Genomic DNA, 16,774 nt, shown 5'->3' on the forward strand with positions numbered 1-16,774 from the left:
ATGTGAGAATTACACCAATTCGAACAATAATTCTGCAAACTGAGCATTAATCACCAATCTGAGCATTCATTGCCCAGTGCGAGTGTCAATCTTCAATTTGCCACATTTCCGAATCCCTGAATTAAAGTCCCTGACATGGACCAGAATTGGGGTATCAGTGCTGACCCTCTGACAATGCGGCACTCCCTCAGTACTGACCCTCTGACAGCGCCCACTCCCTCAGTACTGACCCACTGACAGTGAGGCACTCCCTCAGCACTGACCGTCCAACAGTGGGGCACTCCCTCAGTACTGACCCTCTGACAGCGCCCACTCCCTCAGCACTGACCCTCCGACAGTGCCCGCTCCCTCAGCACTGACCCTCCGACAGTGTGGCACTGCCTCAGTATTGACCTCTGACAGTGTGGTGCTCCCTCAGTACCGCCCCTCCCATAATGCAGTACTCCCTCAGTACTGACCCTCCGATAGGAATTGTTACGGTGTGGGAGGACACCATTCGGCCCATTGTGCTTGCACCAGCTCTTCAGAACTAGTAGTTTTATCTTGTGCCAATCTCTAGCCCTTTCCCTAGTATCCCTACATGCCATTGCTATCCAAAGACACATCTTGAATGTCTCCATTAAAGCCATCTACATTACATTTCTAGACAGTGCATTCCACACCCTAACTACTTGCTGTGTGAGAAATTTACTCACATCACCCTTTCTTCTTTTGTACATCACTTTGTATCTATGTCCCTCTTGTTCTTTTTCCTTTTGCAAGTGGGAACAGCTTCCCCCATCCACTCTGTCTAGCCCCAGCACATGATTTTGAAAACCTCCATCAGATCTCCCTCTTCAGTCTTCTTCACTCCAAGCAGAACATACCTCAATTTCTTTAATCTATCTGTAGCATCCACAAACTGGACACAGTCCTCCAGGTGAGGCCTAACAAGTGTCTTGTACAAGTTCAGCATCCTTGCTCTTGTATTCTATGCCCCTATTAATGAAGCTGATGATAGTGTATGCTCTATTAACAAATATAGCTGATTTTCACTCGGCACTCATCTCCTCACTCCTCGTGTGCCCTACCCCCTCCTGTAGTGAGGAATGTGAAGTTCACTGAATAATTGCCAAGGCACTCTCACTTCGGCCATCTCTGTCTGACTGGGCCCAGAGCACAGAAAGAGAATTTGGGATGTGTTGTACTGATGGGCTTTTGCAGCCAAGGTTGGAATTCTGTTTCTTTTCTGCCACACGCATGCAGCCAGAAGGAGGTACTCGTCCTGACAACATCAAGATGTTAAGATCCCCATGTCATTCTGCTTACAATGCATAGTGCAGCCCCTAAGCCATTCAGCCTGTCATGGGGTTGAAAGTCTGACCTTCTCCAAGCAGTTGTGTAGTACCATTTCTGAACAGGCTGATCATAAAATATCTACACCATCTGTGGCACGGTGGCTCTGTAGTTAGCACTGCTGCCTCACAGCACCACGGACCTGGGTTCAACTCCACCTGGGGATGACTGTCTGTGTGGAGTTTGCGTGTTCTCCCTGTGTCTGCGTCGGTTTCCTCCGGGTGCTCTGGTTTCCTCCCATAGTGCAAAGATGAGCACACAAATTGGGTTGGCCATGCTAAATTGCCTGTAGTGTTCAGGGACGTGTAGATTAGGTGGGTTAGAGGGAAATTGGTCTGGCCGGGATGCTCTGAGTGTCGGTGTGGACTTGTTGGGCCGAAGGGCCTGTTCCCACACGATAGGGATTCTATGATTTTTGATATTAGGTCAACAGTGTCATTCTAAAGAATGGAAGGCATCAAAGCAAGGACAGATATCAGCACCTTTATGATTGACTTCTTGGTCAGGTAATATTTCCTGTCACTGTTTTTCACGCTCACCGTGTTTTCGATATTGTGAGCAGTTTACAGTGCATCCTCCGTACTGACCATGGATAGTGCACACAATCTCGGTAATGATCATTTGAAGGTGGGATGGTTTGTCAGCACAGATGACCATCAGTAATAACCCTTTGATGGTATAGCACCATGAGTGCAATGTTGCTCTGACAGCACAGCATTTATTCAACACTAATTGTTGACAGTGCCCACTCTCTCAATACTGACCCTCCGACAGTGCCCGCTCCCTCAGCACTGACCCTCCGACAGTGCCCGCTCCCTCAGCACTGACCCTCCGACAGTGCCAACTCCCTCAGCACTGACCCTCCGACAGTGCGGGGCTCCCTCAGCACTGACCCTCCGACAGTGTCCGCTCCCTCAGCACTGACCCTCCGACAGTGCGGTGCTCCCTCAGCACTGACCCTCCGACAGTGCCCTCTCCCTCAGCACTGACCCTCCGACAGTGCCCTCTCCCTCAGCACGGACCCTCCGACAGTGCCCACTCCCTCAGCACTGACCCTCCGACAGTGCGGCTCTCCCTCAGCACTGACCCTCCGACAGTGCCCACTCCCTCAGCACTGACCCTCCGACAGTGCCCACTCCCTCAGCACTGACCCTCCGACAGTGCCCGCTCCCTCAGCACTGACCCTCCGACAGTGACCGCTCCCTCAGCACTGACCCTCCGACAGTGACCGCTCCCTCAGCACTGACCCTCCGACAGTGACCGCTCCCTCAGCACTGACCCTCCGACAGTGCCCGCACCCTCAGCACTGACCCTCCGACAGTGCCCACTCCCTCAGCACTGACCCTCCGACAGTGCCAACTCCCTCAGCACTGACCCTCCGACAGTGCGGGGCTCCCTCAGCACTGACCCTCCGACAGTGTCCGCTCCCTCAGCACTGACCCTCTGACAGTGCCCACTCCCTCAGCACTGACCCTCCGACAGTGCCAACTCCCTCAGCACTGACCCTCCGACAGTGCGGTGCTCCCTCAGCACTGACCCTCCGACAGTGCCCACTCCCTCAGCACTGACCCTCCGACAGTGCCCTCTCCCTCAGCACTGACCCTCCGACAGTGCCCACTCCCTCAGCACTGACCCTCTGACAGTGCCCACTCCCTCAGCACTGACCCTCCGACAGTGCCCACTCCCTCAGCACTGACCCTCCGACAGTGCCCACTCCCTCAGCACTGACCCTCTGACAGTGCCCACTCCCACAACACTGACCCTCCGACAGTGCCCACTCCCTCAGCACTGACCCTCTGACAGTGCCCACTCCCACAACACTGACCCTCCGACAGTGCCCACTCCCTCAGCACTGACCCTCTGACAGTGCCCACTCCCACAACACTGACCCTCCGACAGTGCCCACTCCCTCAGCACTGACCCTCTGACAGTGCCCACTCCCACAACACTGACCCTCCGACAGTGCCCACTCCCTCAGCACTGACCCTCTGAAAGTGCCCACTCCCTCAGCACTGACCCTCCGACAGTGCCCGCTCCCTCGGCACTGACCCTCCGACAGTGCCCGCTCCCTCAGCACTGACCCTCCGACAGTGCCCACTCCCTCAGCACTGACCCTCCGACAGTGCCCGCTCCCTCAGCACTGACCCTCCGACAGTGACCGCTCCCTCAGCACTGACCCTCCGACAGTGACCGCTCCCTCAGCACTGACCCTCCGACAGTTGGTGACAGTTGCCGCGTGGCCGGAACTGGCCGTTGGCGGGAAAGTGGTCGCGCGCGGTGACCGTTGGTGCGCCCTGCGGCCTGGGGCCGGGGTAGCGCCCTCACTCTCCATGTTTCAACCCCCAGAGGCTGTCGTAGAACCCCCCGCGGTCGCAGAGTCCGACGCCGAAGGTCCTCCGACGGCCTCACCGTCGCCCGAAAATTCTCCGGCGGAGGCCGCCGCCAGCCTGGGGCCCAAGCCTCGCCGCATCTGCAAAATCCCCCCCAAGGCCGTGAAGAAGAAGAAGAAGAAGTCACACAAAGCGTTGGAAACGCCGGTGCCTGCCGAATAACTGGCCAGCGACAGGGTGAGAAATGGCCGGCTGGGGTCGATACGAGAGCGGGATGAGTGGTCTAGATCAGACGGGGTTGGGTGGGGGCGGGCGGCGGTGGTCAGTCCTCATCTCGGTCCCTCTCCTCCCGGTTTAGTGCTCCCCGAAATGCCCACCCACCCTCAGCACTGCCACCCCAACTCAAGCCTCAAGAGACGTGATTCACCCCCTGGATGAGCAGTTCGGGGTGGGGGTTGGTGGGATGCCCAGAAGCTATGGAAGGGGTAGGGGAGTGACCCTGTTTTGGGTCCCTCCACACGCACAGACTCTCTCAAACAATGGCAGTAATCTTGAGATTACTTCTCTTGAGGTCTTGCTTCTCACTTTCCTTCCTGGGCACAGGAGTAGAACGCAGTTTGAGACCTCGGATAGCAATTGCTGTTGACTCACCCACCTGGTGACTACCTGGCCGGGCACTCATTCCCTCCATGCCTGTGGTACACCTGGCTCCCTAAACATGCCCTCTCCGCATAGTTCTCTGCCCTGGATGCGCGCCAGTGACTCCAAACATCTGCAGCCCGTGACAATTCTGTAGATGTTTTTGTCTAGGCATAAGGTGTGTCCACAACTTCCTAAATACCACCTTCCACTCAGCCATGTTGTCCTTCCGTACATTGACTTTACAAGCTACCTTTTATAAGCAGTGTCACTTGCCCATTACCAGCTTCTTCCTCTGCACTGATGTAAGATCCTAATATTGGATGGTGTGTAAAAGAAAGGTAGAAAACTCCCTCACTCACCAAATTCCTCACTTGCACTCAGTTTGGACACTGCAGTTAAATGCCTGCTTTTATCCCATCTGACACTCAGTTGCAACCCATCTCTCTACGAAAGAGTAGCACAGCATGATGGACTGATTGGCCTCCTGCTGTGCTGGCTTGACGAAGTAAGCACACTTCAAAAGCACTGAATTACCTGTAATACAATCTGGGTGTAGCCCAAGGGTGCCAGATGCATTTTGTCAATTCATGTTCCCCTTTCTTTATTTTTCTATGCCTGGCTGATATTAACATAAAATTGTCCTTGACAAGCAGAATGTCGGTTCAGAATGTACAGGTGCAGACAGCAAGAGAGAGGAGCAGAGGATGAAAATCTGAGTCTCGATGGGCATGTTCACAAACAGAGCTAAGTTGAAAATGTGGACCAAGAGGAAATTCCAGAGGCAGGATAAAGCTGAAGCAAATGAGCGTAGACGCATAATGTTTAACCAGAAAAAACGCTGTACCTCACTATCTCTCTGTAAATTGATTTATTGCCTCACCAGGCCTGTGTCTGTCTTTCTTTGATTCTTTGGAGTTTATCCCACCACCCCGATACAGCACCTTAGTCACCCTCCAGCCCCTGATAGACTCCCTTGCTGGGATCTGTTTGATAAAGCAAGGGCTCTGACTCTCAGCTGGCTGCCTTGCAACTTTGCTTCTGACTTTCATAGGATTCCATAGCCACAGAAAGGGCTGTCATTTCCTCTGCTTGCTCTTTGGGAGGGAGCTGCTCAGTTAATGGGATCGGCCTGTCCTATACCCGAAGCAGTCCACATCTACCACCCCCCCCCGCCCGCCAAGTATTGATTCAGTTCAACCTAACTCCTGTCAAACCTGCCATTTTTAAACAGCTTGTTTATCTCTCTGGTTCCTTGGCCAGTTCTGTTCAATTTGTGTCCCTTTGGTGGCAGACCTTCCTGTTGATGGGAAGAATTTTCCTGGATTTATTCAGCCAAGACCTCACCTTGCAAATTTGAGCAACTCAATCCAATCTCCCCATGAACCTTCTCTGCTCCAAGAAAAATGATCCCAGCTTCTCTGTATTCACTAAACTCCCTCGTTCTTGACTCCATTTGGGTAAATCTCCCTCTGCAACTTCCCCCAAGGTCTGGATGACCTCCCTAAAGTGCACAGCCCAGAATTGGGCACAGTACTTCTCCTGGGGCCTAATCAATGACTTATAAATTTCAGATTACCCTCCTTGCTTTTGTACTCTTTTACTGTATGAATAAAGCCTACGATTCCTCGTGTTTTTTTAACAGCAGAAAAAAGGAGGCATGGCTCAGGAATAGGCAGCTGGCATCAAGGGAATTCCTGGAGATATATAAGGATACAGGAGTTTACTGAAAAAAGAAATCAGGAGGGTGAAAAGTGGGCACAGGATAGCTTTGGCTGAGAAGATTAGGGTGAATCCGAAGAGATTGTCTAAGTGTATTAAAGAAAAAAGAATAACTAGAGAAAGATTATGTCCCCTCAAGGACCAAAGCGGACATATATATGTGGAACAACAAGAGACGGGCAAGGTCCCCAATGAATATTGCTCCTCTGTGTTTACCATGGCGAAACACATGAAGACTTGGGAATTTGGGGAAGTTAGTTGTGATATCTTGAGGATAGTCCACATCATAGTCGAAGAGGTGTTGGAAGTAATAGAATGTATGAAGGTGGATAAATCTCCTGGTCCTGACCAGATATTGCCAAGGACCCTGCAAGAGGCTAGAGAAGAAATTGCGGGGGCCCTGGCTGACATATTTGCATCATCCTTAGCCACTGGTGAGTTCCCAGAACGGTAGTGAATGTTGTCCCCTTATTCAAGAAGGGCTGCATAGAAAAACCTGGGAATTATAGACAAATAAGCTTAACATCTGTGGTAGGTATGTTACTTGAGAAGATTCTGAGGGGTAAGATATACATGCATTTGGAAAGATTGGGTTTGATTAGGAATCGTCAGCATGGCTTCATGTGTGGGAGATCAAGCCTCACAAATTTGTTGGAGTTCTTTAATGAAGTGACTGGGAGGTTTGATGAGGGCAGGGCAGTACACGTAGTCTGTAGGGATTTCAGCAAGGCCTTTGATAAGGTTCCACTTACTTGGATGCTGTGGAAGGTTAGATTGCATGGAATCCAGGGAGAGCTGGCAAATTGGATAGACAGAGTTAGTAGGAACTGCCAATGCTGGAGAATCTGAGATAACAAGGTGAAAGAGCTGGAGGATCACAGAAGCCAGGCAGCACAGAGGAGCAGGAAAGCTGAAGTTTTGGTCTGGACCCTTCTTCAGAAATGGGGGAGGGGAACGGGACTCTGGAATAATTAAAGAGGGGGGTGGCGGCACTGATGGAAGGTGGATAAAGGAGCTGAAAGGTGGAGAGAAGATGGACAGGTCAGGGAGATGGGGATGGAGCCAGTAAAGGTTAGTGAAGGTAGGGAGTTCGGATGGGGGTTGGTCAGTTGCAGGAAGACGGGTAAGTCAAGGAGGCGAGGATGAGGCTGGGAGGTGGGGGTGGAGGTTGGTCAGTGAGGTGGGAGGAGTGGATAGGTGGGAGAAGAGATGGACAGGTCAAGGAGGCAGGGATGAGCTGTGCTGGCTTTGGGATGAAGTCGATGGTGGGGAGATTTTGAACCTTGTGAAGTCCACATTGAGACCACTGGGCTGCAAGGTTCCCTCGCGAAATATGAGGTACTGCTCCTGCAACCTTCGGGTGGCATCGCTGTGGCACTGGAAACCTAGGATGGACATGTTGTCCAAAGAGTGGGAGGGAGAATTGAAGTGGTTAACAACTAGGAGGTGCAATTGTTTGTCACGAACCAAGAGTAGGTGTTCCACAAAGCGGTCTCCAAGCATTCGCTTGGTTTTCCCGATGTGGATGAGGCCACGTTGGGAACAGCGGATACAATATAACACATTAGCAGATGTGCAGGTGAATATTTGTTTAATGTGGAAGGTTTTCTTGGGGCATGGGATGGGTTGAGGGGCAAGGAGCAGGGGCAGGTGTAGCACTTCCTGTGGTTGCAGGGAAAAGTGCCAGGGCTGATGGGGCTAGTGGGGAGGGTGGAGCGGCTGAGGGAGTCGCAGAGAGAGTGGTCCCTCTGGAAGGAAGATAAGGGTAGGGAGGGAAAAATGTCCTTGGCAGTGGATACACAATTGGCTTGACAGTGGGAAGAGAGAGTAATAGTGGAAGATGCTTGTCAGACTGGAGGCCTGTGACTAGTGGTGTGCCTCAGGTCAGTCCTGGGCCCATTGCTGTTTGTTATCCATATCAACGATTTGGATAAGAATGTATAAGGTATGATTAGTAAGTTTGTGGATGACATTAAAATAGGCAGTATCCTAGACAGTGAGGAAGGTTATCAGAATTTGCAGCAAGATCTTCATCAGGTGAGGAAGTTGGCCAAGAAATGGCAAATAGACTTTAATATAGATAAGTGTGGGGCGTTGCATTTTGGAAAGTCAAATCAAGGTAGGAGTTTCTTGGTGAATGATAGGGCCTTAAGGAGTGCAGTGGAACAAAGGGACCTTGGAGTAGAGATGCATAGTTCTCTGAAAGTGGAGTCACAGGTAGACTGGGCAGTGAAGAAGGTTTTTGACACTTTGGTCTTCATTAGTTAGGGCATTGAGTATAGAATTTGGGAAGTTATGTCGCAGGACATTAGTTTTCTGATGAAGGGTCTAGGCCCGAAATGTCAGCTTTTGTGCTCCTAAGATGCTGCTTGGCCTGCTGTGTTCATCCAGTCCCACACTTTGTTATCTTGGATTCTCCAGCATCTGCAGTTCCCATTATCTCTGCACTTCGAATGTTGTGTTCAGTTTTGGTAACCTTACTACACAAAGGATGTTATTAAACGGGAAAGAGTGTGGAAGAAACTTAGAAGGCTGTTGCCATGATTCAAGGGACTGACTTATAGGGAGAAGTTGGATAAGCTAGGACGTTTTCCTTTAGGGTGGAGGAGACTGAGGTGGGGGCGGGGGCTCTTATAGAAGTGTGTAAGATCATGAGAGGCATGGATTGGGTGAATGCATTCAGTTTCTTTGTTCTAAGGATTAGAGAATCGAGGACTAGAGGGTATCAGTTTAAGGTAAGAGGGGAAAGAACACACGGGAACCTGAGGGGAAACTATTTTACCCAGAGGGTGGTACCCATATGGAATGAGCTGCCAGTGGAAGGGGTTGAGGCGGATACATTAACAACACTTAATAGGCATTTGGACGAATACATACATAGGGAAGGTTTAGAAGGATATGGGCCAAGTGCAGGGAAATGAGGTTAGTATGGATGGAAATCTTGGTTGGCATGGACCAATTGGGCGCAGGGGCCTGTCTCCGTGCTGTATGATTCTAAGACTCTAAGCTTTTCAACTTGTCCTAACACTTTCAGAGACTTGTATACCTGCACCCTCCTGGCCAATTTGTTTCTATATGTAGACACAGTGGCAGAGTGGTAATACCACTGGACTAGTACCTATTGCTCTGGGTTATCCAGGGAATACAGGTTCAAATCCCATTATGATAGCAGTGTTGGGGTAGAGTTTAAGCATCCAATATTTTAGCCACTACTGCTTTCCAGTTGAAGAGAATTCCATGCGCTCATCGTTCTCTGGGTGAACATATTTCTCTTCACCCCAGTTCAAAATGGCCTATCCTGTATCCTTAGAATGTGACCCCGTGTTCTGGACTTCCCAGTCATTGGGAATATCCTTCCTGCATTGAAACCTTTGCCTCATTCTGTTTGAATTTAATAGGTTCCTATGAAATCCCAACCCCATTATTCTAAATTCCTGTAAATGAAGTCCCAATTGATTCAGGCTCTCTTGACTCTTCAGTCCTGCCATCCCAGGAATCAGTCCAGCAAACCAGACTTGGACTCAAAACATTAACTGTTACTTTCTCCACAAGTCCTGTGGAGTTTCTTCAGCATTCTCTAGTTTTAGATCCAGTCAGACTCTGTCTTGTACCATCTTGTCACAGGGCTGGTGATTTAGGCCAATGGCAATTTAACCTTCCATTTCCATTCAGAACCTGTCTCAGATTGTCATCCTATACAGTGGTGATAGTACAGGATTGCCAATGGGAAGGTGTTACTTATCATTTAGTTTTAAGGTGTGAGTTCACATTGGCCCAGGGATGGTACAGTCATTTCTCCAGCTCTCCCAGTGACATGCTAGATTTTCTGACATGATCTGTTTATGGCCAATGAACTGCTTGGTGATGTAATGCACATCACATCCCAGAACTGTTCAGTCCCACTCCCCTAATCACAAGCTTGAGAGGCAGAGTAGTCATTTACTCCTTTCTCAGTGCTCTTTCTGCAAACACTATGCCTTGGCAACTCCCCCGTACCTCCTGCTCCTGGGCAGCACCTATCCACAAACACAGTACCTGCAAACATGCTCCAGACTCCATTGCAGAGACTTCTGTGACACAGCTCCGTTCCTGTAACACAGCTCAATACATCAATCTAAAATCCCATCCAATACTGCTCCAAAGCACTGTTCCTGCATCCCCTGTGACACTGCTCCATGCTCCAATCTAACACCCTCTGCGACACTGTTCCATACATGCCTCTAGCATCCCATGCAACACTGCTCCAGACCCCTTCCAATACTGCTTCAAGTACCATTCCAGCATCTCCTGTGACAATGTTTGCAATCCCAGTACGACACAAGTACAGTCAACTGGTCATGATTTCACAACTAGTCCAGCAATCTGCGTGTCTCACAATTTTCGGTTGAAGAGGCATCAGCACCCCACAGAGGGTTCTGTCCAACTCACTGCAAATTCCTCCTCACTGAGGTCTAAACCAGAGTTGAGAGAAAGATGCTGTGAAGGCTCAAGTGACAGCCTAACTGGAAAGACTCAGTGACTGTCCCCTAATGTCAATGCAGTGTTTAACCAAGAATGATACCAAAGGATTGGTGTAAGCAAAAGAGACTCAGTGTGAGGAGGGCTGTCTGGGTGGGGATAATCTTCCATCGGTGGTGAAAGTCATAGCTGCACAGAGGAAGATAGTAATTCAAGGGTATTGCCTCAGGAGTCCCTCAGGTGCCATAAGCCCAGTTGACTTTATTGATGACCTTTGATCATAAGGTCAGCTCATTGAAAGCTGAACAATATTTAGAGACATTCACAATTCCTGAATATAACACAACAGACCATACCTGCCTGTCACAAGATCTGGATATGGGAAACAAGAGGAGGCCATTCAGCCTCGAGTTTATCCTATCATTCAGTAACATCATGGCTGCTCTGCGGCCTAACTCCATATGGCTGCTTTTACCTCATATCCATTCACACCTTTGGTCAATGGTTCCAAACTTCATTTGTATATACTGAATTTCCTAATTTAGTTCCTGAGAAATCTCGCTCTAATTCTTAAGACAATAACTCCTGTGGTCCGAGATTCTATGACCAGCAGAAATCGTCCTTTATTTTAAAATGCATTCATGGGACATGGACATTGCTGGCTGGCCAGCATTTAATGCCGATTCTAGTTGCCCTTGAGAAGCTGGTGGTGAACTGGCTTTGTGAACCACTGCTGTCCATGTGCTGTAGGTAGCCTCACAATACCCTGAGGGAGGGAATTCCAGGATTTGACCCAGCAACAGTGAAGGAACAACAATATATTTCCAAGTAAGGATGATGAGTGAGTTGGAGAGGAATTTGTAGGGAGTAGTATTCCCATGTATCTGCTGTCTTTGTTCTTCGAGACAGAATAATCATGGGTTTGGAAGGCACTGTCTAAGGATCTTCGGTGAATTTCTGCAGTGCATTTTGTACATGGTACACACTGCTGCAACTGACCATCACTGGTGAACGGTGTGGATGTGGTGCCAATCAACCAGGGTTACTTTCGCCTGGATGGTGTCAGGTTTTGAGTGTTGTTGGAGCTGTGACAATCCAGGCAAGTGGGGAGTATTCCATCACACGCCTGACTTGTGCCTTGTTGATGGTGGTCAGGCTTTAGGGGGTCAAGAAGTGAGTTACTCACTGCAGTATTCTTAGCCTTTGACCTGTCTTTGTAGCCACGTTGTTTATGTGGCAATCCAGTCAAATTTCTGGTTGATGGTAATGCCCAGGATGTTGATAGTGGGGAATTCAGTGATGGTAACACCACTGAATGTTAAGGGACAGTGATTAAATTGTCTTTTATTTGAGATGGTTATTGCCTGACATTTGTGTGACACAAACGTTATTTGCTGCTTGTCAGCCCAAGCCTAGATATTGTCTAGATCTTCAGCATTTTTGTCTGACTCCCTCTTCATCCTGACAGTTCCCCTTAATAGCTTGAAAACTTTAAACAAATCAGGCGTTAACCTTCTAAATGCCACAGAACTAGATTATTACAAGTATTAGAACTATACTTGGGTAAACTGTTATGAACTGTTGGCATATAACTAAGTACATATAAACTCCTTGTTTATAAACACATACACACAAATTATGAAAGGAAAAAGAAGTGTTATTGATGGAGGGAAAAACTGGGAAAGCAGTTTTAATGGCTCCCGTTCACAAGGTTTATTGAGATGATTCTTGTGCAGGTAAAGATGCTGCTTTCTCAGTTTTCCTTTGTTGGATGCTTCCACTGTTTTGCAAAAGGACAGGGTGGCTTGTTCACTTATAAAAAGGTCTCTGAGTTAGCAAAAGGTCACAGCTAACAGCAACTTTTTAGCGTTAAAGTGGCTTACTGCAGAGAACAGAAAGTGAGTTTCTCAGCTGATGATGATTTAAAGCTTTGCAGTATCCTGTTTGGCTACCCAGGAACCAATTACATAATTGTAGGCAGGTAGGAAACCTGTGTTATTGGTAATTGGTCATAAGTCCACAAACCAATCTACTCTGCTATGAGCCAAAACTTCAGTGCACAACTTGTTGGCTCTAGTTTATCTGAAAACTACACTTGCTTGAACAGGCACCTTTGAAAACAATGCTTACTATGAGTGTCAGCTTACTTACTCTCAAAACCATGCAGCAATTATTGGTTTGAAAACACTGCTTTTTGCATTTCAATTTAAAAAAGACTCAAGAATAAAAAGACACGATTTTTACAGAGGCCTGTTATCTGAATTGTTATTGAACACAAGGATCAAACATGGAACCTTGTGGAGGCACCAGTTCTCAAGCCCAGCCCATTATAGCCTTATGTCATTATCACTCACTTGCCATCTCCTGTCACTCGGCCAATTTCTGAACCTGGTTGAGAATTTGTCCTTGATTCTTGGAGTTTCAGTTTCAGTGAACAGTCTGTTATGAGGCACTTTAAGCTTCCAGGAGGCATTTGATAAAGGGGAAAGAGCAAGAAGGTGGATGTGAGGAACATCACATCAGCCATAATGTAGTTGAATGGTGGAGCAGGTTTGAGGGGCAGAACAGTTTACTCCTGTTTCTGCTGGTCTTAAAAGTAACAACCCCTGTTTGATATTTTTATCACCTTTCCCCTCACAACTCCTGCAACTCCTCTTGGGCCAACAATAATTTGTCAAAAAATCGACCTTGTGCCAATTTGTACAGGGTTTAGATAATAATTTAAGTTTGAATATGGCTGAAGAGACAGACACTTTGCCAAAGCTTCTTGCATCTCATTTATCAGAACAAATGCAAGAACATCCGATCTCTAACCATCGCAATTACAGGGATGAAAGCATACTGATTGGTTGGCAGCTTGACTGATTAGCCAAGGTATGGAATTGAGGGAAACTCGGTGAGACGAATAAGAAACTGGCTTAATAATAATACACAAACAGTAGTGCTGGAAGGCTGTTTCAGTGACCGAAGGCCGGTGTACCACAAGGACCAGTACTGAAACCCTTATTGTTTGTTATATACAGAAATGATATAGAAGAAAATGTTGGGGGATTGATAAGCAAACTTGTAGGCGACACCAAAATTGATAGAGTAGTTAACAGCAAAGAAGATGGCTGAATGTTACAGGAAGATAAAGATGAGTTGATCAGACCAATGGCAAATGGTACTTAACCCTGGCAAGTGTGAGGTGATGCAATTTGGAAGAGGAAACAGGACCAGGGAGTATTTCATGAATGGCAGGACACTGGGTAGCTTAGAGAAACAGAGAGATCTTGGGGTAATTATTGACAGATTTCTGAAGTTTGCAGAGCATGTGAAGGTCTATTTGTCACTGGCTTTCATCAGTCATGGCACAGAGTATAATAGCAAGGAGGGAATGTTGGAGTTGTACAGAGCATTGGTTAGGTCACAGCTGGAGTACGGTTTGCAGTTCTGGCCACCTCACGACAGGAAGGATGTGATAGCACTCGAGGGAATACAAAGTAGGTTCACCAAGATATTGCTTGGGTAGGAGAAATTGAGTGATAAGGAGAGGCTGTTTTCTCTAGAGCAGAGAAGACTGAGGGGTGACAATGATTGGGGTGTATAAGATTATTGGCAGGGTGAACAGAGGGCAGCTGTTTCCCGTGATTGAGAGGCTAATCATGAGGGGGCATATTTTTAGGGTAAGGGGCAGGAGATTGAGAGGGCATGTGGGGGAAAAAAACCTTTTCACTCAGCAGGTGGTGGGAATCTGGAATATTCTGTCTGGGAAGGTAGTGGAGGCTGGAAATCTCACAACCATTAAAAAATGTTTGGATGAGTGTTTCAAATATAATAACATGCAGAGATATGGGACAAGCACAGGAAATTGGGATTAACGTTCTTTTAGTGAGAACATTGAGGGCCTTCTCTGTGCTGTATTAATCTATGAGGTGTTTCCTGGAGCAAGCAAGTCTACTATAGGTCCCTGTGTAATTTAAAAAAAGACACAAGGCTTGAAGGTATTCCTTCTGTTTGCAAAGACTGGGTGTCTTTGTGTGAACTTATGTCAATTTTAACAAGTGACAATGAACTGCCTTTGACTATTGGATATTTTTGTTTATGCCATTGGAACAAGGCTTATGTCCCTTTTTTAAAAAAAAATCAAACCACCACTAAATCACAAATGTCATTATCGGGGAATTGTTACAGTGCATAAGGAGGCTATTCAGCCCATTATGCTTGCACCAATCAACAATTTACAATAACAATTGCCTACTGGGCTAGTGCAACAATAACACAACCAAGGGAAGGGTAGGGAGAAAGAGGGGGAGGGCATTATATTAAAATTAAATTGCAGGGAGAAATAATGAATATGACCGCGCGGATCCGACCTCTCTTGACTGACTCTTAAAATTTGGAATAATCCAGAAATTACAATCCTAAAGGCTGTGTTCATTAATTTAGCACTCGATTCCTTGTAACCTCCTGACAAGGCCTATTACCTAACCTTCATGGATCATAAGACATAGGAGTGGAAGTAAGGCCATTCGGCCCATCAAGTCCACTCCGCCATTTAAATCATGGCTGATGGGCATTTCAACTCCACTTCCCTGCACTCTCCCCGTAGCCCTCGATTCCTTGTGAGATCAAGAATTAATCGATCTCTGCCTTGAAGGCATTTAATGTACTGGCCTCCACTGCACTCTTCCTCTTTTCACTTCCAATGTTCTTTCAAGCTGGTTCAAAATGGGAGTAGTAGTCAGCTTATTTTATGGGAGGCTCAACTGCACTTATAGAGACAGTTGTGCATGTCACAATCACCACCCCTCCTCCTGATTACTGACTTTGCCAGCACAAACATTCCCTTCCCCTCTTAGAGTCATACAGCATGGAAAATAAACCCTTTGGTTCAATCAATCCACGCTGAACATAATCCGAAACTAAAGTAGTCCTGCCTGTCTCCTCCCAGCCCATATCCCTCCTAACCTTTCCTATTCTTGTACTTATCCAAATTTCTTTTAAACGTTGTAGTTGTGCCCACATCCACCACTTCTTTCGGATTGCTCCTCTTTTAGACAACATCCATTTTCAACGTGCCTTAGTCTACATGCTGGCTCCTTGACAACATTCTTTTTCATTGCCCTCAAAGTCTGCAAGAACAGTACACCTTTAGGATAAAGATAGCTTTCGGCATGTCCACGTTGTCTAACTTACCAGGTACCCAGACAGGGAAAGCTTACCGATTTCTGTTAAAGTTAAAAAGATTATATTTCAAATTTATCTATTTTGGACTAATTTATACATAAACAAGGAGAAGTAGGTCATTCAATCCCTTAAACCTGCTCCCTATTCAATGCAGTCACAGCTGAACTGCTTGAAATCTCAAATCTGTCTACCCACAATACTTTAATCTCCCCATCCCCTTTGCTTATCAGGAATCTCCCTTTGCTTTATAATAAAGCCAAAGACTTTGCTTCCCCCACCTTTTCCTGATGAGAGTTTCCAAAGACACACAATGCTCAGAGAGAGTTATTTCTCATCGCCATTTTGAATTTTAAATTTTTTTAAAGTGATCACTGTATTCCCAAGACCCAGTTTTAGAATCTTTCACAAAATGAAATACCCTCTCCCTATCCACCCTGTGCAGACCCCCTCAGGATGTTATGTTTCAATCCATTCGCCTCAATTTTTGAGATATAAGCATAGCTGGTCTGGTTAGTTTATTAAAAGTTCATCATAGATTACAATTCACATCGCAAGAATTTATGAAACCCTTCATTAGATTTAATAGAATATGCAGAATGGAGGACATTGTGTGATTATGGTCACCTTGATAGGCATGATTCAAAACATCTCCAATAATTCTGTAGAAATATTTCAGTAAGTGTTCCATCAAATTTGATCCACCTTTGACATACTCGAGCAGTTTTGTAGGAAGTCCACTTGAAGTGGAGCCAGGTTAACATAGTATGTCATTGCAAAACAATTTTTTTTAACCTTGGAATCAATGGCATTTTACAGCTCTAGTATGAAGCTCCCTTGTGCTGAAATTTGGGAACATTGTGGAATTCATTCATTGGGATAACACAGGAGTTAGGGATAGGGCACATTCAGATTTTCAGAAAATAATAAACATAGATGAAGGCTGTCTCCTAAAGATTCATCCCATCACAAATGTCCAATGGCCTCCAGGAGGGATCAGTGTTGGGGGTCCATGGTATTTGTGGTTTACATATTTGAATGTAGGAGGTTGGTTGGCAAGGTTGTGATGACACAAACGTTTTTGGGGTGGTAAATAGTGAGGAGATAGCTTTAGATTATAGGAG

Source organism: Stegostoma tigrinum, chromosome 42 (assembly GCF_030684315.1).
Source record: "Stegostoma tigrinum isolate sSteTig4 chromosome 42, sSteTig4.hap1, whole genome shotgun sequence".
In the NCBI taxonomy this organism is placed as follows: domain Eukaryota; kingdom Metazoa; phylum Chordata; class Chondrichthyes; order Orectolobiformes; family Stegostomatidae; genus Stegostoma; species Stegostoma tigrinum.